The sequence below is a fragment of the Pelobates fuscus genome, chromosome 4 (genome assembly GCF_036172605.1).
Source record: "Pelobates fuscus isolate aPelFus1 chromosome 4, aPelFus1.pri, whole genome shotgun sequence".
NCBI lineage: Eukaryota > Metazoa > Chordata > Amphibia > Anura > Pelobatidae > Pelobates > Pelobates fuscus.
Genome location: NC_086320.1, coordinates 208,056,925 through 208,083,648, shown reverse-complemented (window position 1 = coordinate 208,083,648; position 26,724 = coordinate 208,056,925). Strand labels below are relative to the sequence as shown.

Here is a 26,724-nt window from a genome sequence, read left to right as displayed (position 1 = left end):
CCTACCTCCTATAACCTCCGATCAAGTATTAATACGATATTTAGCATACGCCAATACAAAAATAAAGTGACTCAATACTCATTTTCCTACAGATCACCGCAATTATGGAATAACCTCAGGGACACAGTCAAATCTTCATTCAATCTAAAATCCTTTAAGGGATCTATGGCAATGTACCTCCGCACAAAATGCATCTGTCATGGTTGAATATATCTATCACCTGTTATGTGTTCAAGTTATATATGCGTGTATGTATATATTGCTTGTATATTGTATTTTTGTAATATTGTATCCTGTTGTAACAATGCAATGTTTTGTGGACCCAGGTCATACTTGAAAACAAGAGAAATCTCAATGTATCCATCCTGGAAAAATATTTTATAAATAAATAAATACATTTCAACTTTTCAACCAAAAAGCCCTCAACTGCAGGTATGGCTAAGGCAGAGATTACATACTTCCTTCTAGCCATATTTATAGCAGCAACCCTCAGCCAATCACTGCTGCCCATTGCTACTCAGACGGATACTTTCTCATTAGTACAAGCAGAGCAGATGGGATTGTCTGCTGTGGGCTGTTGTCTAGCAATAAAACATTAAAACCGCTTTCCTGCTGAATGGAAGGACTGTGTCAGGGGACTCCAGACACTATAACCACTTTGGTAAGATGAAGCAGTTGTCTACAGTGGACAATTCATTTAAATTTAAATATAACATTAATATAATACTAGCAGTGCATTCTTAATATAACCAATGTTATTTTTCTAATTATTTGCCTCTTTTTTGTTATATTCATATAAACAAACAATAGCTGATAACCCTCTTGATATTGATTTTTGTCTTCCAGTAACCTGCTTGGGATGCAATAATAGAAAGTCACTACACTTAAAATTTGAGCACTAGAATGTTATAATTATGTGTTTACTTTGTCTATACTGCAGGATTATTGGATAAGCTACATCACTTTTGGTTATAAAGACCCTTAATGTTTATAGAACATTAATTACACTTGGAAAATCAAATACTACTGTGACAGGAAACAATATTTCAGTTGAAGAATATTTTGCTTACAGGGATATCATTTTTTCATCATTTATTTTTCATGTTCAGTTATCCATAAGTCAATTTTCTAAGTTTAATCGTCTTTATTTTATAGAATTGTTAGTTTTTCAATTTGATGGCAAAATCCGGAAACTATGCTGAACAAGCATTATTTTAACATACTCTATGCATTCCTTTAAAGTAAAATGTAAAAAAATATCCTCCAGAATCAGGTGACGCCTCTAAATGACTTGGTCTCTTCAAGAAAAACTGTCACCCCCACCCTCAGAATTCACCCCTTAGCACTTCCATTTAAGGAGCTCAGCTGGGAACATGATCTTACTCAACTGATAATCATTCTGCTTTGACCCGCAATGCATTCCCATTGCAGTTATACTGTCCATCATAACTCAATATGCAAGCACTATTAATACCTAAAAAAAGATGATCTTCAAAGTAAAGTTGTTGTCAATAAAACATTGGCACATGGTACTGCCAATGTCTCTCAAAGGAAAACTATAATTTTTATCACAATTCAAAATACAATCCTACACTTGTTATACTACACTTTTTATCTAGACTGTAAGCTTGTTTGATAAAGAAAAAAGAGGGATGGAACAGCGCTATCCAAACTGATCACAACGGGGAGGGGAGGCTGCACACCTGAGAGGAAGGGTAACCCTCAAAACTCTTCAAAAGCCTGGAAAAACAGAAAACAACAAGTACAGGGTGCACCACGAACAAAGTGAATAAATAAAATAAATAATAGAAAAAAATGCCAGGGAAACAGGCAAATTAAAGTCTCTAATTCACAGGTATATTCTTAAGAAATTCTCAAATCCTCATCAGCAAATATGAAAGAAAAAAACACACAGAGGGGACCAATGGTGCAGTAACTTAAAGAAGTATGGCCACAGACAACACTGAGATTAAGAAATGCCAACTCACATTTATGGGAGCTATAACCAACTCGAGTTAAAACAGCATACAGTGGTATTTAAACTCCCCACATGTAGGATATTCCTCTGACAATATTTTCAGTGTAGGTCATGTGAAATAAAAACACAAGAGAAGGCCCATAGTGCTCTCTATATTAAAAAAAGTGCTGGATAAAATAGGAGATGTACTTACAATTTACAGAGCAGATAAACCGCTCTGTGTAATGCGCCTGGGTTGAACAACCCCCACCATTTATTCTTTGGATGTAATAAAAGCTTCAGATGTTAGGATATGCCAGGTAAAAAAATAAGGATAAATATAAAAGTATTTAAAATTAAAGAGACTAACCAAAATATTAGGTAGTCAGAAACAATACTTTTATTTAGATTAAAACACAACGCGTTTCGCCACAAGGGGCTTCTTCAAGTGTACCCTTGAAGTAGCCCCTTGTGGTGAAACGCGTTGTGTTAAATGTGAGTTGGCATTTCTTAACCTCACTGTTGTCTGTGGTCATACTCCTTTAAGTTACTGCACCATTGGTCCCCTCTGTGTGTTTTTTTCTTTCATATATGCTGATGAGGATTTGACCCAAGATGTCTTGGGAATTTCTGAAGAATATACCTGTGAATTAGATACTTTAATTTGCCTGTTTCCCTGGTATTTGTTTCTATTATTTATTTTATTTATTCACTTTGTTCTTGGAGCACCCATTAGCACCATTAACCCCGCGATTGCAGCGATTGCGGCGATCTGGGGTTAATTTTGCCGCGTGACGGGACAAGGTCCGTCACTCGTCGTTAAGGCAATCCCCTGAGTGACAGACCTTGTCCGTCACTCGTCATTAAGGGGTTAAATTGCCCTATTTTAGGACGGTGGGGTGGGGGTATTGGTAGAAACAAAGAGGCTATAAATGTAATGTGAACATCTATGCCAGTGTGGTATAGGTGTATGAACTGAAAACTAAATCTAGCAATAAAATGTTCACTATAAATTGTCGTACAATGAATAAATAAAATTGTATTATGTTTAATGTGACACTGTTATTTTTACATGACAGGTACACATTAAGTGCAGTACCTATTTACAGAGTATACTTATCTGTGAAACATGTATTATGGGAAAGTAATACTATTGACAGGTTACAGAGACATGATAATAGACTTGAAATTTAAGTGTCTCATGAATATCTCCATAACTCCAAGCTGGACTTATTTTCTCATGATACATTTGTGCAATCTTCAGCATGTAACTATGCCCTGGGGTATAACTTACATTAATGCTCATGTACACTGTTTTCATATTATCCGACCGTTATCAGTCAGTACAGGCAGTAATCTGGTAAATGGTGAGATTAAATATCACCTTTGACCAGTCAGCTTTCAAGGCTGTTTGTGTATGTGTGTGTGTGCATGTGTGTGTGTCAGAGTATATCTGGAAATGTGTGTGCCTGGCAGTATGTGTTTGTATCATTCTGTGTCTGACAGTATGTATCTGTGTCTACATGTGTACATCTGACTGTGTGTATCTGGAGGTTTAAATGTGTGTCTGTAATGACACATCTGTGTGGCATATCTGTGATGATGTGTTTAAGTGAGAATGTGTGCCTCTGAGTATGTACTTATGCGTGTGTGTGTATATATGGCCATTTCCAAACAAGTTAGAGTCCATCATTCTACAGTGAGGCAGATTATTCAAAAGTGGAAACCATTCAAGACAGTTATCACTCTTCCCAGGATTGGAAGTTTTAGCAAATTCAACCCAAGGTCAGACAGTGCAAGAGTTCCATTTCTCTGACTCTATACATCTCATTTAGCATGTGTGTTAAAATTCATGACAGTGCAATTAGAAAAAAGGCTAAACAAGTATGGTTTGTTTGGAAGGGTTGCCAGGAGAAAGCATCTACTTTATGTTGCGGTCACCGGCCCGCCGAGCCTCACGGTCGTGCCCGACCGGCACGACCGCTCCGACTACACGAGCTTACCTGCTCGTCGGCGAGCCGGGAACCGCGCATGTAGTTCTTCCGGGCATCACGCCCGAATCCAATATGGCGCCGACCACGTGGTCGCGTCTATGGATAGCCCCGCCCCCGAGAATTATACTAACGTGTGCGTGACGTCACGACGTCAACGCACACGCACGTTCTGGGGTCAGAGGTCGCCCTCTGACCAATCATAGCTTAGAGAGGGGTATTTAAACCCCTAATTCACCCTAGTACTTTGCCATGTCGTGGTTTCAGTTTCCTGGTTTCCTGAAAGTGCTAGTTTCGTGTTTCTGATTTCCTGGTATCCTGATCCTTGGCGTTTCCCTGGTTATTCTGATCTCTGGTTTCCCTGACTTGGCTTGTTTTATCGGTATTGAGTATTTTCTGGCTTCCTTGACCTCGGCTTTCCCTTTGACCATTCTCTGTCTCTAGCGTATTAGTCCGGCCATTCTAAGGTCCGGTTTACGCTCTGTCCTGTTATTTTTCCTTTTCTGACTTATGTATATGTTTACATAGTTTCTGCGTGCTGGACCACATTACTAGTCGTGACATTACGACATGGCCATGGATCCTGCAGAACTATGCAAACATATGATCGCCTGTGAAAATAGGGTGGAGGATATGGACCACAGGTTAGACCAATTTGCCCAGGCATTTCAGACCTTGCTCCAGAGGACTGCCTATTTAGAGGTCCCTCCTGTACCACCTGTGGTTCCGCCACCTGTAGTGGTTCCCGTACCACATAAACCACCGTCCATAACCTTGTCACCGCCCCCTCGTTATGGAGGTGATTCTAAGGAATTTAGAGGTTTTTTAAACCAAATAGAATACCACTTTGAGGCCTCCCCAGGTTCATTCCCAACAGATAGATCTAAAATAGGCTATCTGATGAACCAATTAACTGGAAAAGCCTTGACTTGGGCAAACCCCTTATGGGAAAGTGGTGACACAATAGCCCGTGATTACAGTACCTTTAAGGCTACATTTGAACCTAAAGGCAGGGAGAAGAACGCTGCCAAAGCCCTTATGAGAATCAAGCAAGGCAGTCGTTCTGTAGCCGATTATGCAATAGAGTTCAGGACATTAGCATCTGAGGTTGATTGGACCAATAGCGGTCTGGTGGCTGCTTTCTCTGAAGGTTTAGCTGAGAATATACAAGATGAGACTGCAGCTAGAGACCTTCCGGTTAATCTTAATGAGTTTATTGCCTACATGATAGACATTGATAACCGGCTCAGTGAGAGAGAGAAAAACAAACAACGTAACAGACGTTCTAATTTGTCCATAGCTCCTCGTTTCTCTAACCCAGTGGTGAGTAGCCAAACGCCTCTTCCAGAACCTGAACCCATGCAATTGGGTAGTGCTAAACTCACTGAGGCAGAGAGACAACACAGACGTAACGAGGGGTTATGTATGTATTGTGGCAAGAAGGGACATCTAAGATCGTCATGCCCGGTTCGGCCGGAAAACTTGCACACCTAAGGCACGTACGGGGACCGACCTTAGGTGTGATGTATATGTCCCCTAAATTGACTAAGAACCGTTTCCTTGTCAAAGTAACCTTATCTTTCGAGAACACTACTGTTCAGTGTGAGGCTATGATTGACTCTGGGGCAGCGGAGAATTTCCTAGACAAAGAATTCTCTGCAAAACATCTCCTGCCCTTAAGACATAAAGAGAAACCTATAGCAGTCGAGGCCATTGATGGAAGGCCTCTTACCCAGCCTTTCATCACACACGAAACTCTGCCAATCACTGTTTCAGTGGGTATTCTCCACTCTGAAGAAATGACCTTTCAAATCATATCTTCACCTACAGTTCCGATAATACTCGGTTTCCCTTGGCTCCTGAAACACAATCCACGTTTGGATTGGATTGAAGGAGAGATTGTGAGTTGGGGTGAGAGATGCAAAGGTGTTTGTTTTAAGCAAATCCCACAACCTATTGGCACCATTAATGTTCCGGTTACACCTCCCTTGACCACACAAATTCCACAGCAGTATATGGATTTGAAAGAGGTATTTAACAAGGTCCAGTCAGAAGGGTTACCTCCTCATAGACCTTATGACTGTACTATAAACTTATTACCAGGGACTATGCCTCCCAAGGGAGGAGTCTATGCCTTGTCCCACAAGGAAAATCTTTGTTTGGAGGAATATATTAAGGATGCTCTCAGAAAGGGTCATATCCGTAGGTCCTCCTCACCAGCCGGGGCTGGATTCTTCTTTGTCTCTAAAAAAGAAGGAGACCTACGCCCTTGTATTGATTATAGGGGTTTGAATAGGATTACCATAAAAAATGCCTACCCTATTCCCCTTATATCAGAGCTATTTGACAGATTGAAGGGAGCTCGAGTCTTTACCAAGCTCGATCTCCGAAGTGCATACAATCTAGTCAGGATTAAGGACGGTCACGAATGGAAGACCGCATTTAACACCAGAATGGGACATTACGAATACCTGGTTATGCCGTTTGGATTATGTAACGCTCCAGCGGTATTCCAGGATTTTATTAACGATGTCCTAAGAGAGTACCTTCACATGTTCGTTCTAGTGTATTTGGACGACATTCTCATCTATTCCCCAGACCTAGAGACACATCACGAACATGTGAGAATTGTACTGAAAACCCTGTTACAAAACGGCCTTTACTGTAAACTGGAGAAATGCCAGTTTGACCAAACGGAGATACAATTCCTTGGATACGTTATATCTCCGTCCGGTTTCCAGATGGATCCTCGCAAACTGGAGGCAGTCTTACAGTGGCCATTACCCAAGGGCCTTAAAGCTACTCAACGCTTTATAGGTTTTGCGAATTACTACCGCAAATTCATAAGGGGATTTTCCTCCGTGATTTCCCCTATAACCAATTTAACAAAAAAAGGAGCAAATTGTATATCTTGGCCCAAAGAAGCAAGAGAGGCATTTGAACGATTAAAATCTTTATTTTCCTCAGCACCTGTCCTGACCCATCCTGATCCATCCAAACCATTTATCCTAGAGGTGGATGCATCAGAGACAGGAGTTGGAGCCATTCTGTCTCAAAGAGAAAGTCCTGATACGCCTTTACATCCCTGTGGATTTTACTCTCGCAAACTCACACCTGCAGAGAGGAATTACGACATAGGGAATAGGGAACTTTTGGCCATTGTACTTGCCCTTAAGGAATGGAGGCATCTCTTGGAAGGTTCCAAAGAGCCACTTTTGATCTTTACTGATCATAAGAATTTGGCTTATATTGGGGACGCTAAGAGACTGTCCTCTCGTCAGGCTAGGTGGTCATTGTTCCTCTCCCGATTCAATTTCGCAATTACATGCAGACCTGGTACTAAAAACACCAAGGCAGATGCACTTTCTCGGCAGTTTGAGACAGATGAAGTTCCGGAACAGGTGATATATCCCATTGTACCTCCTGAATGCCTCATTGCCACTACAGTTTCCGAAGTGTCTTCTCCACTCTTCTGTGCCATAATAGCAGATCAAACTCAAGCACCTGTGGGAAAACCTCCGGACAAACTGTATGCGTCACCTCAGTTTCGAAAGAAGGTACTAGATTTGTTCCATGACAGCCTCACAGCGGGCCATCCTGGAGTCCATAAAACTCTCTCTGCCATCTCCAGGAGATTTTGGTGGCCTGCTCTTAGAAACGATATCAAAGATTATGTTGGGGCATGTCAAATATGTGCCGTTTCTAAAGTTCCTCCTAGGTCACCTCCTGGACTGTTACAACCACTGCCCATACCTAGTGCTCCATGGACCCACTTGGCCATGGATTTCATTGTGGATCTACCCAGTTCAAACGGGTTTAATACAGTCCTTATGGTTATTGATAGATTCACGAAGATGGCACATTTCGTCCCACTTAAAAAATTACCATCTGCTCAAGATCTAGTTCAAATATTCTTGAGAGAGATCTTTCGGTTGCACGGTGTACCCAAAAGCATAGTATCTGACAGAGGTACCCAGTTTGTTGGCGTTCCTTTTGCAAACAATTGGGCGTCGAACTCTCCTTTTCGTCAGCATATCACCCTCAAACAAATGGAGCAGCAGAGAGGGCGAATCAGTCTTTAGAAGCCTATTTACGTTGCTTTATAAATGCCAATCAATCTAACTGGTACGAGCTCTTACCCATGGCTGAGTTCGCCAGAAACAACGCCACTCATGAATCTTCTAATCACAGTCCATTCTTTGTTAATCAGGGTTATCACCCCACTGTTTTTCCTTCTGCATTCTCAGACACTGAAATCCCCGCTTTAAACACCCGTTTAGAATCGATTCATGATACCTGGGATTCCGTCCATTCAGCTCTGCAAAAAGCCTCATTACGAGCAAAGGTCCAAGCTGACAAGAAACGGGGCACTAATCCTGTCTATCTTCCAGGTGACAGGGTGTGGCTCTCCACAAGACATATCAAGCTTAAGGTCCCGTCCATGAAATTTGCCCCTCGGTACATTGGTCCCTTTCGAGTTACCCAACGTATTAATCCAGTGACCTATACTTTGGCACTACCGGCTCATATGAGAATAGCGAATACTTTCCATGTGTCTCTGCTCAAGCCCCTTACTTGCAATCGCTACACCAGGGTATCCACTCCTCCTCCGCCCTTGGTAGTGGGTGATCAAGAAGAATACGAAGTCCGTTCTATCATGGACTCCAAATTATCCAGAGGTGTCTTGTCCTATCTCGTTGACTGGAAGGGTTATGGTCCCGAGGAACGTTGTTGGGTTCCTGCTGACCGGGTCCATGCGCCCCGTCTTATCCGGTCATTTCACAACCGCTTTCCTCTTAAGCCGGGTCCTTCCCGCCCGGTGCGCGGTCTTCGAGTGGGGGGTACTGTTGCGGTCACCGGCCCGCCGAGCCTCACGGTCGTGCCCGACCGGCACGACCGCTCCGACTACACGAGCTTACCTGCTCGTCGGCGAGCCGGGAACCGCGCATGTAGTTCTTCCGGGCATCACGCCCGAATCCAATATGGCGCCGACCACGTGGTCGCGTCTATGGATAGCCCCGCCCCCGAGAATTATACTAACGTGTGCGTGACGTCACGACGTCAACGCACACGCACGTTCTGGGGTCAGAAGTTGCCCTCTGACCAATCATAGCTTAGAGAGGGGTATTTAAACCCCTAATTCACCCTAGTACTTTGCCATGTCGTGGTTTCAGTTTCCTGGTTTCCTGAAAGTGCTAGTTTCGTGTTTCTGATTTCCTGGTATCCTGATCCTTGGCGTTTCCCTGGTTATTCTGATCTCTGGTTTCCCTGACTTGGCTTGTTTTATCGGTATTGAGTATTTTCTGGCTTCCTTGACCTCGGCTTTCCCTTTGACCATTCTCTGTCTCTAGCGTATTAGTCCGGCCATTCTAAGGTCCGGTTTATGCTCTGTCCTGTTATTTTTCCTTTTCTGACTTATGTATATGTTTACATAGTTTCTGCGTGCTGGACCACATTACTAGTCGTGACACTTTATTAAAAGAACATGGCAGCATGGCTTGGGTTTGCAAAGTTTCATCTGAAGAAACCACAAGACTTCTGGAACAATGTCCTAAGGACAGACAAGACCAAATTGGAAATGTGTGGCCTTAAAGCAAAGTGCCACATCTGGCAAAAAAACACACACAGCATATAAGCACAAACACCTCATACCAAATAACAAGCACTGTGGTGGAGGGGTGATGATTTGCTTGGAGTCAACCATGAACTCCTCTGTATACCAACGTATTCTAGAGACAAATGCTAAAGCTTTGCCAAAAGTGGGTCATGCAGCAGGACAATGATCCCAAGCACACCAGCAAATCTACAACAGAATGACTGAAAAATGAATGAATCAGGATGTTGCAATAGCCCAGTCAAGTCCTGAATCTGATTGAAATGCTGTGGCAGGACCGCAAGAGAGCTGTGTATAAACAACACACAATTACTTCGAGTTATTGCTGCTAAAGGTGGTTGTACAAGCTATTTAATCATAAAGTGTACTTAGTTTTTCACACATGGCTTCTCCATTTTGGCTTTATTAGTGTTAAATAAATCATGACATGGTGTAATATTGATGTTCATCTGAGATTGTATTTACATAATGTTAAGACCTGCTAACGAACAGATGATTATTATTATGTCCTCATTTGTAAAACCATAGAATTAAAAGAGGACGTATGTACCTTTTCTTTCCCATGACTGTATATACCAGGAAATTGTTTTGCAATTATTTCTGGTGGCAGTTCTGTCTATTATAGATGTATGTACATATAATCAGAATATTGGAGCACTACTCTTGTATATCAGATGACATCTGACCTATCATATTACAATGATTTTACCTTATTACCCCAGAGATTCATGCTAGAGACATAAAAGCATTGTAGACACCTGAAGTATACAAAAGGTCCAGCACCACAACGGGTCAATACGCCTGCTACTTGAAATTCAGGATTTGGGACACCAAAGGTAGTATTGCAAGATCACAGTGAAATCACACACCTGGTTATTGTCTTTATATTAACTATTCTTTTTTGCTACACATGGCTGCTGATTGCTTCAGTGTTGCATTTCATCAGGTTAAGAAGTGAACTAGTTAAATCACAACTAATATAGCTACACAAGGGGCTGCGTAGTCCCTAAAATATGCTAAACCATAAATAGGGATGGCAGGGGAACCACCTGTCCAGCTATTGTCTTCCTTCCCTCCAAGTTCAGTTTTGTCTGTCCGTCTGTTTCAGAATTGTTTGGATAACAATTCCACCATAGAGAGCTGAATGCCTGATATTTTCATTGCAACTTTAGATATGTACAGCTGCTGGACACATTTTGGCAAGCTACATGTGTTTTGCATTATGATCACACAGTTCTAGTAGAAAGGGGAGACATTTTTACAAGAGGTCACACGGTGTTAAATTTAAAAAGACAGAGCACAAAATCTGTTGGCATGTGGATCAATAGGAGACTAAATAGGTACACCGTAAGTTTGGAAGGTAATCAGTGACATACACCTAGCTCTGCTTTGGATCATCTATAACAGTTGCTAGAATAGTTGTGGAACTTCAGATGGACATAGACTGTTTATTTTTAATGATTCTTGTGCCCTTGTGTTAATATGATATTTAGTGTAATATAGTGTGAGCAGACTACATTTAAAAATAATCATCTAATAATTGATTAAACGTCATTTCATGTAGACATGTAAATTCCAATGTTTTGTAATATAGAAAACTAAACATTGGAATTTTCATGTGTGTGTGTGTATATATATATATATAATGTAAAATATAATGTAATTATTATATATATAGTAACATCCCCAGGACATACTTGGAAACCAGAGTAATCTGAGTGTACCTTTCCTGGTTAAATACTTTATTATTATTATTATTATTATTATTATTATTATTATTATTATTAGTGTTATTCCAGTTTAAAATTAAGACCTGTTGACCAGTTATAGCCTTTTTTTTGTAAGCCTCAAGGTCCCATTATTGCTATGTTTCACACAAACATTTAAAATCATTGGTACTAATAACTTTAACCTGAAACATTCAATTAAATGAAATCGTCTCCATAAACTAAATGGTGTGGCTAATTCTTTGTAAATAATCAGTTATGGTAACTGTATCCACCAAGAAAGTGAGGTCTCTTTGTGTGTATCTTCAGAAAAATAGATAGACAGAACTTTCATTTGAAAGGAAGCAGTGCCTTCAATAATGTCCTCAATTCAAACAGACTGTGGTGTAGTATTTTAGTTGCTGGTGATTATAAATAAAAGAAAGGAAATGCACTTACAAGTTTCTGGAGCTTGAACTCCAAATATTTGCACTTAGACGGTACAATCCTCATCTGTGCATATGCAGATCCTGGTCCCGGTCTTTGTCATGTGTTGAAGCATATCCTTGGGTCGGTCAGCAGCGTATGGAGGTCAGCACTGATAGAACTATTTTCTTGAGTTTCCAGGACAATGCGGTCCACGGCAATCACGTGGGGCGGGCCGCGCCACCATTTTGGTACACCCGATTCGGTGTACCCCTGCAAGTCACCGACTGTTCGTTCCAAGTGGGGAGTGGTATCATCCACTTCCTCACTCCTCATAGCATTGATGGCAATATTATTTACAGCCCTCTTTTAATTTATTTAAACATAAGTATATTCTATAAGCCAGCGGCGGCCATCTTGGGATTCATATAAGGGATATCGTGGCGGCCATCTTGGTACACCTTTCTTAAAATGACCCAACCCTCCCTTTTTGTTTAGTTTGCTTTTTAATTACACAATTTGTTTTAAAGTTATTTTATCAGTATTTTAAGTACTCCTATACCCCTTTTCAGTTCTCTTATGCACATTGTATAATATGAAAGGAACACTATAGTCACCTAAATTACTTTAGCTAAATAAAGCTGTTTTAGTGTATAGATCATTCCCCTGCAATTTCACTGCTCAATTCACTGTCATTTAGGAGTTAAATCACTTTGTTTCTGTTTATGCAACCCTAGCCACACCTCCCCTGGCTATGATTGACATAGCCTGCATGAAAAAAAAAAACTGGTTTCACTTTTAAACAGATGTAATTTACCTTAAATAATTGTATCTCAATCTCTAAATTGAACTTGAATCACATACAGGAGGCTCTTGCAGGGTCTAGCAAGCTATTAATATAGCAGGGGATAAGAAAATCTTAATTAAACAGAACTTGCAATAAAGAAAGCCTAAATAGGGCTCTCTTTACAGGAAGTGTTTATGGAAGGCTGTGCAAGCCACATGCAGGGAGGTGTGACTAGGGTTCATAAACAAAGGGATTTAACTCCTAAATGGCAGAGAATTGAGCAGTGAGGCTGCAGTGGCATATTCTATACACCACAACTGCTTCATTAAGCTAAAGTTGTTCATGTGACTATAGTGTCCCTTTAAGTTTTATGTCAATTGATTGATTGATCAAATGATTGGTGACATCATCTGACCATTTTAAAAAAATATATACAAGCTTATTAAACAGGACAGGTCCATATCTCTGTAACACTTTGAAAAAGCCTTACTGTGGCGAAACACGATAGTGTTTTATTGGTGTTTTACATTATATTATTGGTTTTATTAATTTGGTTTTAAATAAAAAAAAAAAAATATATCCCATTTGGACATTCCTGTTTTTATCTCTGAAGACTTTATCTGGAGGATTCATACTTCAGTGTCATTGGTGGGGAAGACACCACCTAAGCTGTATATAATTGCGCATAACGTTCTTGCTCTCCTTTTGTGAGTATACCTCTCTTTACCATTTTTACAGAGAGCTGTATTCTATGTTTTTATTTTTATTTTTATTGTATACTCTAATCAACTCATACTGCCATAAAATGAAACTTGGAAAGAAAATACTTCTATCAATGCTGACCACCACAAGCTGCTGACTGGCCTAAGGATATCCTTTAACACAAGACAAAGACTAGGACCACAATCAGCATATCCACAAACAGGGATTACGCCGTCCAAGTGCAAATACCTGGATATGATTTAAATCTCCAGAAAATTGTAAGTGCATTTTATTTCTTTATTTATAATCACCAACAACTAAACTACTACACCATATTCCGTAGTTTTTTTGTCCTCCTGTTTTCCATATCGCTCCAACTTTAATTGAATTGAGGATACGTGGGTGACACTTGAGTAGAGTATCACTGAACGGTCCCGGATCCCAGGCAACAGGATCTCAACACCCCCACTACAGGCCATCCTCGGCGCAGGTGTGGAGTTCCTGTTACCTGGGATTCTGGACATTTGGTTCTAGGTGCTAGGCAGGCAGTTTAGGGATGCAGCAGGGATGCTAGTGTCAGTGGTTTGGATGTGGGAATGCTGGTGTTGGTGAGTTGAGGGCAGAGACACTGATGGGGTAAGTTGGGGGCTGCTAGCGCTGTACGGATGGGGGAACAATTTCAGGGCTTGCGATGGGTGCTCTTTTTAGTAAATGCATCCAGCCTGCCATATATATTTATGGAATCCCCTACTAAATCCAGTCCTATATTATGCCTTAAAGGATACTATAGGCATCAAAACACCTTTAGCTTAATGAAGAAGTTTTTATGTATAGATCATGTAGTCTCACTGCTTAATGCTCTGCCATTAAGAAGTTAAATCATTTTTGCTTCTGTCCATGCAGCCCTAGCCACACTTCCCCGGATGTCAGTTACACAGCCTGCATGAAAATTATCATTTGCAATCACATATAAACTTGCTCTAGATGTTTTTATCTCCTGCTCTGTAAATTGAACTTTAATTCAATCCTGTAGGGTCTAGAAGGCTTTTAACAGATAATGAGATAAATTGTAAATTAAACAGAATGTGCAATAAAAAGGTTTAAACATTAGAATTCACTTTACAGGAAGTATTTAGGAATGTTGTTTGAATCACATGCAGGGAGGTGTGACTAGTTCTGTATAAACAAAGTGATTTAACTCCTAAATGGCAGTATTGAGCAGTAAGACTACAGAGGCATGCTCTGTACAAAACCGCTTCATTAGGCTACAGTTGTTTAGGTGACTATAGCATCAATTTAAGTCCAATCTTAAACCATAACATATTCTATAAATCACATTGTGACACAAAATCTCTGAATTCAAAGTATTACTTGAACCTATATTACATGAACCTATATTTATAAACTCCACACCTGCTGTATTAACTCCAAGCTATGCTGTGTTAACTAGCTCTGCACTGCACTGCACTGCATTAAAACACTACACCCATATTGAATGCATAATGTGCTGTATCATTTACTTCATATACAGTGTGTTAATGTGGCACAGTCAAAAACTATACAATTGGGGATGTTATTTCTCTCTCAGAATTACATGGAACTCGGGGCAATGAACTTGTGACTTTTCAGGACCCCACTCAGAGTTCAGGGCCAAGCATTGCCCCTGTCATCTTGGCATCAGGATAACCTTTACACTGGCAGGAGTGTAGGCTAAGGTATCAACATGACAGAGCATAAAGGCCATCTCTAATCAGTAATGTCAAATCTCACAATTTCAACCGGAATAATCATGTAATCGATGTCAGCAACAAGGAACTTGCTGGACAATTGATAGAAAACTGTTTAACCAAATTGCAAAATCTTTCCTAAAGAAGTCTGTTACAATATAAAGTGCCAGTAGATCATATCAAACTTCCTGTTTATTGGAACTTTTTCTCCATATGTTTACACGGGCCTATCACAGACAGAAAACAGTGACACAGTGTGCCCGGTGCTAACTCACGTTTCCAGAAAAACAAACTGCTGCAATCTCAGGGAAGGAAAAGGTGCAAAGAGGAATGTAACTAGACTAGGTACTCAGTGGAGGAGAGCTAGAGGGGGGCAGAGCAGAGCAGAGATCCAAGACCAAGGTGAATGGTTGGGTTGAGTTTTTGAGATTCTGTCCTGGTTAGTATAACATAATAACGCTTCCACCACCATGACTAGGTACCTTATCGGTTAAGATATTTCCACAGAGTTTTGGAGTGTTGAATATTTCTTTAATAAATCTTATATTAGCCTGGGTATCCTTGTTCATGAGATATTACTTCCATTTTGCCAGCTTAAGTCACAGTTCAGGTTTGTGGAGTACACTGTACTATGCAAGTAAATATGGAAGGAGAATCGTGTTATTGTCACACATTGCTTGTAGCTTCTTTAAGGCCAGCTGGACTCTTTCTCATCACTCTCTTAAGTGTTTTCTTTACTCATTCATACATTTTGGATGGGCATTGTTGTTTTAATATCTTGATAATTCTATCTTTCCTTCAATTCCTATGCAAACACTTCAGAGTATTTTATGAGATACGGAACGGCTATGGAATTATTTAATATTCATCTCCCAATACGCACCTTTCTATAGTAACATCTTTTGTTAGATTCTCGTTCACCAGGGCTATTTCTTTAGAACACAACAGGAGCATAGAAAAGGGGAACTTGGTTTTGTTTGGTGTTATTTCAGATTATGATAATTTAATTTAAGCAAAGCATGGGAGTGATTGGCTAAATATAAACATATCTGTAACTTATCTTGCAAACAGGGTTCACTTTACTTAACTTTAGTATGAACAGGACTTTTAATTACAATTTTTCAAGTGATCATACATGCATTTTTCAACTCGGTATTAATAATTACAAGATCTCATTAAGGTCTACATTATAATGTGCAAGGTAAACATGGATGTAAGTTACTAGAGTTCTATGTATCTCCTGTAATAGAATCTAGTACTAAATGTAAAAAAATTATGTTGGCATGTTTTGTCTTCATTTCAGCCTTCCTGCAAAAAAAAAAAAAAAAAAAAAAAAAAAGAATAGGTTTTTAAAAAGAGTGTGCAGCAACGTAATATTTACAGTATCCATATTGGCATAGTCATTCAAAACTAACATTATGGATTTCAAAACTAACATTATGGATTAACTTAATTGACAGAAAGGCCACCCACCATACTATTCACTTTAAATTCCAGTCTATTTCTCCTTGTTTAACTTAAATGTGGTATCCCTTTCTTCCTGTTAAACTTGAATGTATTACTTGATTTTTCTGTCTTATTTCACAATATGTTGCTTTGGCTACTGTGGTCTAAGGAGCACAACTGTGTCTGGCAGCTGTCTTTTTTTAAAAACAAAGTGATTTAAGTAATTAAATTTTTTTTACAAAAACTGCATGTTTGGGGGGAGGAACAAGGGGAGAGAGCGTCGAAGGGGGATTTTAATTTCTAAAAATGAAAAAAGCCTTTTACAATTAGTGAAGGGAGACAGGAGGCAGGGCCTAAAGGCTGGAAGGGAGAGGAAAATTATGTTCCTTTTCAGGTGCCCTGCCTGCAAGAGTGAAGTTTATCATGTCTGTCTCCAGCACTGACAACAGATGCAAAATATGCACAGATTTGACTTTGGGCAGCCCATTCTGGGCTGCCTTAGTCATGTGTGCTGGTGGTGCAACTAGCCCCCTGCACACAGTTAAAAATAGCAGTGTTTCAAGCATACATTTTGCACATATAGACTCCTACCACCATGACGACTTCAAATCACTGAAGTGGTCATAGTACTTTGAGTAACCCTTTAATACCTAACTGCAGCTTGTTCCTATAGTCATACAAAAATACAAGAAATACTACTTAGCCTCATTCGCCATATCATGAAATTCAGACTACTCTTCCTGCCTGTGTGCACAAGTAAAAAGGCTGTAGTCTTTAAGTGTCACTAATGCAGCAATTTGGGATATGCACAAGTAAACGTTAGCTAATCACGTGGCATTCTTTTTTTAAATCGTGTTGTTTAAATCAGTATACTTTAAAGCAATGTCAATCTTTCCAAGATGAAAATATCTCTTCGCATGACTGAAAAATCTTTGTGGAATTTTCTTTGTCATTCAGTTAATACGAAGGTGGAGGGACCTTCCTTAATCAAATCTTTAAATATGGTCATGCTGGTAGCAGTCAAGCTGTGCCGCCTCCACTGAAAATCCATAGCATTAATCCATGCATCTGCTCTGATCACGGGATTCCATAACAATGTATTGACCTATATGTTCCCACTATATCTGTTTATCTTAATTGTTACTAAGGATCTTAAATGAAACCAGTCTTTTCTACTATATAGTATTTGTAGTCTGTGAAAGGAACACTGTAACTTGTAACGCGGAGTGCTCCTGTGCATGTTTAGAGTATTAACTCCTCTTTTGAAAGAAAATAAACGTACTTTTACATTTTTATCTAGTACCATCATGGCCTCAGCGCTGCAGCTGTGAGATCACTGTTATCAGTGATCACTGGTCCAATCCGATGTTTCTCAGGGTGACCCATTAGAGCTTTACGGTTCTAATGCATTTGTAATATTAATAAAGATATTAAAATAGTAACTCAAAAAAGGATACATTTAACTTTTTCAAAACTGTGAACTTCCCAGGGCCTGGCCATTAGTCAGGGGCCAATGACAACTGATGTTTGGACTCCTTATAGAGGTACACGCGATGTACTGTCTGTGGATATTTGATAGCTTTGTATGTATATATATGTTTGTCAATGTACCATTATTTGTAGGTGCATGTGTCTTTCAATGTGTTTTTCTCTGTATCTGTATCTGTCTGTCAACATGCAGAAAATAGTTAAGGACATACAAATAGATTCTTGCCAAGGATCTCGCTCACGTAAGAACCCATTCTCAGTTTTCAAATATGTACTGTCAAAGCGTCTGTTTTCACAGCATATGAAATTGGCATGGTGTTATGACCAATATTAGAAACCATTACTATGTATGCAGAGTGCCATGGTCTTAAGTAATACTGACACCTCCTCGAACATGATCACTGATGACACTAACAGAATTCCTCATCTGCACTAAATTTTTGTCTACTTGAACACTAAGGAGGATAACAGACTGACCTCCAAAAAAGCACTACTTTCAAAAGGTTCTTATCTCCAAAATAAAATACTGTTTCTGCTGGGACTCTTTATTATTGTTATATCTCAATATTTTTATATAAATATATAAATCTGTATATATCTGTATGAGATTATCTAGTATTTCTTATTCGGCACAGTCTGTTTTTTTCTGTCATTTTTTCCTTGTTCCTCTTGGGTTATTAGGGTATCCAAGTAACAGACCTTATGCTGCTGCCTGAGTTAGCGCTGTATCTCTTCTTTTTTTTACCTCTTCTTCTGCTGGGGCCACCATCACCCGAAGAAACACTACTACAACCAGTATTCAGCCTCAGGATAGTGGGTCCAGCTTGTCTCTAATGTCTGATTCATCACTCAGGAGACAAATTATTTTTTCTATGTCTTTGTACTTATTAGTGAATCAAAGTATCAGAAGAAAAAATATGTGTTTATGTATTAAGGCTGAAATCTAGATCTAAAGCAGCAACCTGGGACTGCTGTTAAATAGTTACATAGCTGAAAAGAGACATGTGTCCATCAAGTTCTGCCTTCCTCACATTTGTTTTTTGCTGTTGATCTAAAGGAAGGTAAAAAAAACAACAAAAAAACAGTGTGAACCACTTCCAATTTTGTAACACACAAACACACAAAAAAATCAATTCTTAAACCCAGAATGGCAGTCAGATCTTTCCTTAGATCAAAAAGCTATTTCCCTAAAGTTGAAAAATGGTATCATTGAATATTATGTTTTTGCAAATATGCATCTAGTTGCTGTTTAACCCCTTAGTGACCGGTGACGTACCAGTTACGTCAGCCAAAAAAACGGTAATTAAAGACCGCGGACGTACCTGGTACGTCATTTAGTAGATCGGGATTTACCTGATCGCTGGCGATCCCCCGCCAGCGATTGCGATCCTGGGATCTGCCTGGGAGCTCAGGCACACCCCCACTGCCCGATCCGGCCCTCCCAGGCCATGTGATCGTGGGGTCCTCGCGATCACATAGCCGTAATAGCCGGCTTATGCAGTGCCTGTCTGAGCTCTTAGGCTGTCCCCCTAAAGCCTGCAAAAGTACTTAGATCCTATATATATATATGATCTAAGTACTTTTACATGCACATAAACACACCTACACCATTATTAAAAGTGTATTTTAATATTAACTATATATATTAATATTAATATTAAAATACACTTAGAATGTTGTTAATTATATATGTATATATAAATATATATAAGTATAATGTTATATATATATATATGTATATATATATATATAATAAAAATATTAAATAAATACATTGAAAAAAATAAAATTGTAAAAATATTATAAAAAAAGAAATAAATTTAACAAAATGAAATACTTTTTTTTAAAATTATATACCAATTAAATTGTTTTCCAATTGCATTTTGATATTAATATACATATATATTTAAATCAAAATACATTTAGAATGACAATATAAATACATTTATCCCCCTAACGACCATGGACGTACTAGGTAGACAAAAACAGTCAATAAGGACCAGGTACGGCGGTTGTAGATGCATAACAGATTTTGGGGGTCAAAGTTCGAGAAAGTGTGTTTTTAAAAAACAAATCATCATATTTTATAATTTTTTTTATACTAAATTATATTATATGATGAAAATAATGGTATGTTTAGAAAGGCAATTTAATGGCGGGAAAAACGGTATATAATATGTGTGACAAATTACAGCTAAACACAAACACCGCAGAAATGTAAAAACAGCCCTGGTCCTTAGCGGTAAGAAAATTGAAAAACGATCTTTTCACTAAGAGGTTAAACATCTGTATAGACTCTGATAAAACCACTTCTTCAGGCACAGAATTCCCCATCCCTATTGTTCTTACGGTAAAAAAAAATGAAAAAATTAATGTGCCTTAAACTAAATCGTCTTTCTTCCCGTCTAAACGCATGGCCTCGTGTCCTATGTAAACTCCTGTTTGTGAATAGATTTCCACACAATGGTTTGTATTGGCCCCAGATATGTTATCATATCCCCTCTGAGTTGACGTTTTTCTAAACTAAAGAGGTTTAAAGCTAAAATGTTCCATTCCTTTTATTAATTTTGTAGCCATATCAACACTTTTTCTAGTGCCATAATATTCTTCTTTAGAACAGGTGCTTAAAATTGCTCAGCATATTCAAGATGTGGTCTTACCAGCGATTTATAAATGTCAGGGTACCTGTGGTCTCTACCTCCGAAAGAGGTAGAGACTTAGCAGTTCCTCCATCCGGACGGTCTGATGGCTCCCTTTCTCGCGGTCTATCCGGTCATGCAAAGCCGGCCGCGAGGGAGTGACTGCCTTTTACAGCATCACGTCCGGAAGTACGTCAGGACACTACCGGAACGACCTGTCAGTCAAGTGCTGCAGGACCAATCAGGACGCCTCAGAGGCGTGGTTACTTTTCTGAACAGGGTATTTAACGGAGCTTCTTTCGTCAGGTCATTGCCCTGTCGTGGTTCTAGCTTGTTCTAGTCACTCAGTGCTTGTATTCTGCTTATCCCCTTTGGTTTTGACCCGGCTTGTTTATTCTACTCTGCTTACCTCTGTATCCTTTATTCGGCTTGTCTCTCGCTCTCCTGTCCTCTGTTACCCTCGACCTCGGCTTGTCTTTGACTATTCTCTCAGTACTACTTACGTTAGTCCGGCCATTCTAAGGTCCGGTATACGTATCTGGCTACTGTTTGTACGCTGCGTGTTGGATCCCTGTCCCGATCCTGACATTACGACAGGGCCAATGGATCCTGCAAGTACAAACAGTCAGCTTGCTTCTCCTGATCCTAGGTTTGAAGCCATGGATCACAGAATGGATCAGATGGCACTTGCGCTACAGGCACTATTATCTCGTGCCAATAACCCACCAGAGGAGATACGTAATACCCCTATTTCTCCTGTCAGTTCAGGTTTAGAGGTAGCCACAGTGGGTGCTTCTTCTCGCATTACCCCCCCAGTACGCTATGGTGGGGCGCCTGAGAAGTGTCGTGGTTTTTTAAACCAAATTAGTATCCACTTTGAATTGCAACCTCGCTCCTATCCTACAGATAGGGCAAAGGTAGGATTTATTATCACCCTACTTATTGAGAAGGCTCTGAGATGGGCCAATCCACTATGGGAGAACGATAACCCATTAGTATATAACTATAACGCATTTGTAGCTGCTTTTAGAAGAACATTTGACCCTCCAGGTAGAAAGGTTAATGCAGCCAGATTACTGTTGCGCCTGAGACAGGAGAACCGAACACTTGTGGATTATGCACTAGAGTTCAGGTCTCTGGCGTCAGAAGTCAAGTGGAACGAGCCGGCGTATATGGATGTATTTTTGAATGGCCTATCTGATGTAATCCTTGATGAGGTTGCTACTAGAGAACTCCCTGAGAATTTAGAAGATTTAATTTCGTTCATCTCTCGTATAGATGAACGTTTAAGAGAGAGACAGAACACTCGAGAGAGGAACCGAAGACCTTCTTTTAGGTTAGCTCCCTCTTTTCCAAGTCCTGACTCCACGGTATCTTTGCTTCCTGAACCTATGCAGATAGGGTATACCCGCCTCTCTGAGTACAGAAGAAGTACAGAAGAAGAGAGGGTTTGTGTATGTATTGTGGAGCCAAAGGTCATTTACTCTCGAACTGTTCTAACCGTCCGGGAAACGCTCGCACCTAAGTCTCTCTAGAGGACAGGCCTTGGGTGTTTCTATTTTGTCCTCTACTCCTAATTATAAAGATCACAGGCTTCTGCTACCAGTTTCCTTGACTTGGGAGAGGGAAGTAGTAAGGGCTATGGCATTAATAGATTCCGGTGCTGCAGAGAATTTTATCGACCAGGCCTTTGCGATTAAAAACAACATCCCATCCCAGCTAAGGGAGACACCCTTGGCCGTTGAGGCCATAGATGGTAGACCACTACTAGACCCTGTTATCTTTCGTGAAACCATACCCATTGATTTAAATGTTGGTATCCTACACATGGAGAATTTATCTCTTATGCTCATTTCGTCCCCTTCCGTTCCCATAGTTCTAGGGTACCCATGGTTGAAGAAACATAACCCTATTATTGATTGGGAGTTAGGGGAGATACTCTCGTGGGGCCAGGGCTGCCAGGATAGGTGTTTAAGCAAGGTTTCTCCCTTAGCTAATATTAACATACCGGAGAATCCTACTCAGTTCACAGAAAGACAAATACCAGACCTTTACCTAGACTTAAAGGCAGTATTTGACAAGAAGAATGCCGATTCTTTGCCGCCACACAGGTCATTTGATTGTAAGATTAAGCTTTTACCAGGCACGATGCCTCCGAGGGGCCATGTATTTCCTTTGTCTGTTCAGGAAAACTCGGTTCTAGAGGAGTATATTCGGGAGAATTTAGAAAAGGGATTCATTAGGAGGTCTTCTTCTCCGGCCGGGGCTGGGTTCTTTTTCATTAAGAAAAAGGATGGCACGCTGAGACCTTGTATCGATTACCGAGGCTTGAATAAAATAACTGTCAGAAATGCCTATCCTATCCCACTGATTACCGAGTTATTTGATCGTCTTAAGGGCTCCAAGATCTTCACCAAGTTAGATCTTAGAGGGGCATACAATTTGGTGAGAATCCAGCATGGTCACGAGTGGATGACGGCATTCAATACCCGGTATGGCCACTACGAATACACGGTTATGCCATTTGGACTTTGCAATGCTCCTGCAGTATTTCAAGATTTGATTAATGAGGTACTTAGGGAGTTTCAACATGATTGTGTTATTAGTAACAATGTAAAATAAATAAATAAAAATATAAAATAGAACAGGATCAGAAAGAATCGGAATAAAATTGTTAATATTGATATATATATCCACTTACATACACTTTAACAGTAAGTCATGGAACAGTTATAATGAATAGTCCCAATATTTTATAGTCTGCTTGTATATTCCAATGAATAAGTCGAAGGCTTGATATACAAGAATTTCCAATGAAGAGAATGGATCTTCTAATTCATCGAGTGTCTTGACTCCGTGGTGTACATGGAAAGATAAAGCAAAGAAACTCCAATAGTGCAAACTGAGGACCAATAAGAGCAGGATGAATATAGGAGAGGTATATTACTCACCTATTATTGAGCATAAACCAGCTCAAGTATAATAAGCATTCAGTGGCGTCTGCCCCCCACTGGCGGGATAAGGTGAAGATAATTCCTCGGTATAAAAAAAAGGGGGAAGAAAAACAACCAAATATAGTGCTCACTGTAGATATGATAAAAATAAATATAAACAGTAGAAATGCAGGTACTCACATTTGGATGAGCAGGATATACTGCTCAATCTATTCGTTTGGGTGGTATAGTCCCCACCTAGGATTCTTTAGCAGGTATCAGCTTCACAGTAGTATATGACCAGGTAAAATAAATAAATAAATAAATAAATAAAGGATATATGGCAAAAATAATTCTAGGTAAAACCAATATTCCTTTAATAAGATAATAAATATATAAAATTAGCCAAAACGCGTTTCGCCACACAGGGCTTTATCAACTGGCAATAGTAAAAATCAGCCTGGTACATAGATGCTTAAATAAGCTGAGAAAACAGATGCTTATTCAAATTTTAGCGCCAAAATGACGTCATCAATACACAGTATAAAATACAAATATATATTAAAACAGAGAAAATACAAGTCATTAATGATAATAATAAGAGGATGAATAAAACCCTTAATTATAACTTTAAAACGAGTGTTATTAAGTAAGAAGAATACAAAATGAAAAAGGAGTAATCAGTCACGTGATCGCGGATAGCCGCGATCACATGGAGTTCCCTAAAGCCTTTGGGTAATGTAGTGCACAGCAAGGAACATGGGAGGACCGGATGAGTGGGAAGGACAGATTGACACGTGATCGCGATCGTCCGCGATCACGTGGCATACCGCAATGGGCATTGGGTAATGTAGTTTAGACGGAGGTCGGCACAACATAGCACACCTCCGTCTCGGTAAACGAGCAGACTGCATAAAATAATGATGATTGACTGTGCAAGGGAAAATAAAAACGAGCATAATGGACATAAAGGGAGTAGTAATAGAATGTATAGGGAAAAGATAAATAAATAAAAACGAGCATAATGAGAATTAAAAGGAGAGGAAAAAAAGGAAAGGAGAGGGGAAAAAAAAGGAGAAAAAACTTTGAAATAGTAAAAAGAGTGAAGAAAAGGAAATGTGTATATATAGACAGAGTATGATTATGTAAATATGTAGAGTGAGTATATGTTTGAGTGAAATGGATCTACAGGGATGACAAGAATATGTGCAAACTAGATAGTTGCCTTATAAATAAATAAACAGAGACAGCTTCTGAGAGAGTAGTGGGAAATAAATGTAGAATTAATATAAATATAAATAAACAAGTCAGAATTAAGAAAAATTGTAACTTATATTGTAGCAACAGGATATAGGAAAATAATATGAGAGAAAATAGGTAAAAATAATAAAAATAAATATAAAAAATGAATAAAAATTAGATAAAAATAGAGTAAAAAGTAAAGATAAATATAAAGATAATCGATAGGAAAATAATAATAATAAATAACGGGAAAATAAATGGGTGAGTAAATAAGAAAATAAATAAATAAATGTGGAAGAATATATATAAAGAGATATGAATATAGAGAGCAGAGAAAAGAAAAATAAAGAGCAGAGAAAAGAAAAATAATAAAATAGTATATTATAAAAAGTTAAAAAGATCAAATTCTGCATTTAGTCCTTGTGGGGCAAGGGTTCTGAGTTGAAAGACCCAATACATTTCTCTTTTACCCAAAATATTGGTAATGTTACCTCCTCTCCATGGGAGGGTAACATGTTCTATCCCAATAACTTTCAGAAGTGTCGGGTCTTTATTGTGTATCATAAAGTGCTTAGAAACTGAGTGGTTGTCATAGCCCCTTTTGATGTTACGGCAGTGTTCTGCCACTCTTACTTTGAGACATCTCTTAGTCATGCCCACGTACTGTAATCCACATGGGCATTCCAATAGGTATATAACCCCTTTAGTGTTACAACCAATGAAGTCTTTAATAGGATAAGAGGTTTTTGTAATATTAGAAGAAAAATTAGTAATTTTCGAATTCGTGGTACCTTTTGTGGTTCTGCATACAATACAATTGTTACACTTAAAACAACCTTTAGGTTTAGATAAAAAATTCTTATTTTGTTGTACACTTTTTTTTGTATAATTTTTGGTAAGTATTGTTTTGAAATTCGGCGCTCCTCTAAATATAACATTGGGTCTATCTGGGATGTAGTCTTTTAAAAGGTCATCTTGTTTCAGAATGTGCCAGTGTTTGTTTATGATTTTCTTTAAGGTTTTATTCTTGTTGTTAAAATCTAAGATAATGGGCAATTGTGGGGGATCTGCTTTTTTCACTTTATATGTTAGGAGCTCTTTTCTTTCTCTCTCTTTTACCAACTCCAGAGCTACATCTAATTTTCTTACTTCATAGTTTTTTTCTAAAAACATATTTTTCAATGAGGTAGATTGGGTAATAAAATCAGCTGTAGATGAGCAGTTACGGTGAAGGCGAAGAAATTGGCTTTTTGGGATGCCATCCAACCAGGGTTTATGGTGGCAACTCGTCTGATCTATTATTGTATTTGTACAAACTTCTTTAAAAAAAGTTTTTGTTTGGATGCATCCGTCTTGGATAAAGATATTTAAATCTAAAAAATTCACTGACGTATTGCTGAATTCTGAAGTTAAAACAATACCTCTATCATTAACATTTAGATGGTCTAAAAACAGTTTAAGAGACATTTCTGAGCCTTGCCAAATAAAAAATAAGTCATCAATATAACGGAAATAGGAAACCAGGTTTGCCCGCCAGCAATGATCACCCCAGATGGCATCGGATTCCCAATGCGCCATGAAGAGGTTAGCATAGCTGGGGGCAAACCTAGTTCCCATAGCTGTGCCCTTCTTTTGAATATAAAATGAATCTAAAAACCAAAAGTAATTGTTGGTAAGAATAATATTGATACCTTGTGTAATAAAATTAATTTGAGAATCTGGGATGGAGCTGTATTGTTTTAAAATCCTTTCTACTGCCTGGCACCCAATATTGTGTGGAATTATAGTGTATAATGATTGTACATCACAGGTTACCAGTATATAATTGTGACACCATTTAAAATCACTTAAAAAAGATAAAAGAGTCAGAGAGTCCTTCAGATATGATCTCGTTTGTTTAACCAAGGGTTGTAATAAAATATCTATATATTCTGAAAGATTGGATAAAACTGATCCAATACCTGACACTATAGGTCTTCCAGGGGGTTCTTCAGCATTTTTGTGTATTTTTGGAAGAAAATAAATAACTGGAATTTTAGGGTAAAGGATATTAAGATAGTCTAATT

At 39.0% G+C, this 26,724-nt stretch overlaps 2 protein-coding genes across 3 annotated transcripts in view; one reads left to right on the top strand and one right to left on the bottom strand.

Annotated features, from left to right (window-relative positions):
• LOC134608777 (poly(rC)-binding protein 3-like) overlaps window positions 1-26,724 on the top strand; it is a 1,002,469-nt gene that overhangs the window by 706,856 nt on the left and 268,889 nt on the right. The gene's annotated exons all lie outside the window — the stretch shown is intronic.
• The window catches only part of LOC134609402 (uncharacterized), a 70,648-nt gene that overhangs the window by 42,612 nt on the left and 1,312 nt on the right, over window positions 1-26,724 (bottom strand). The window lies entirely within an intron of this gene.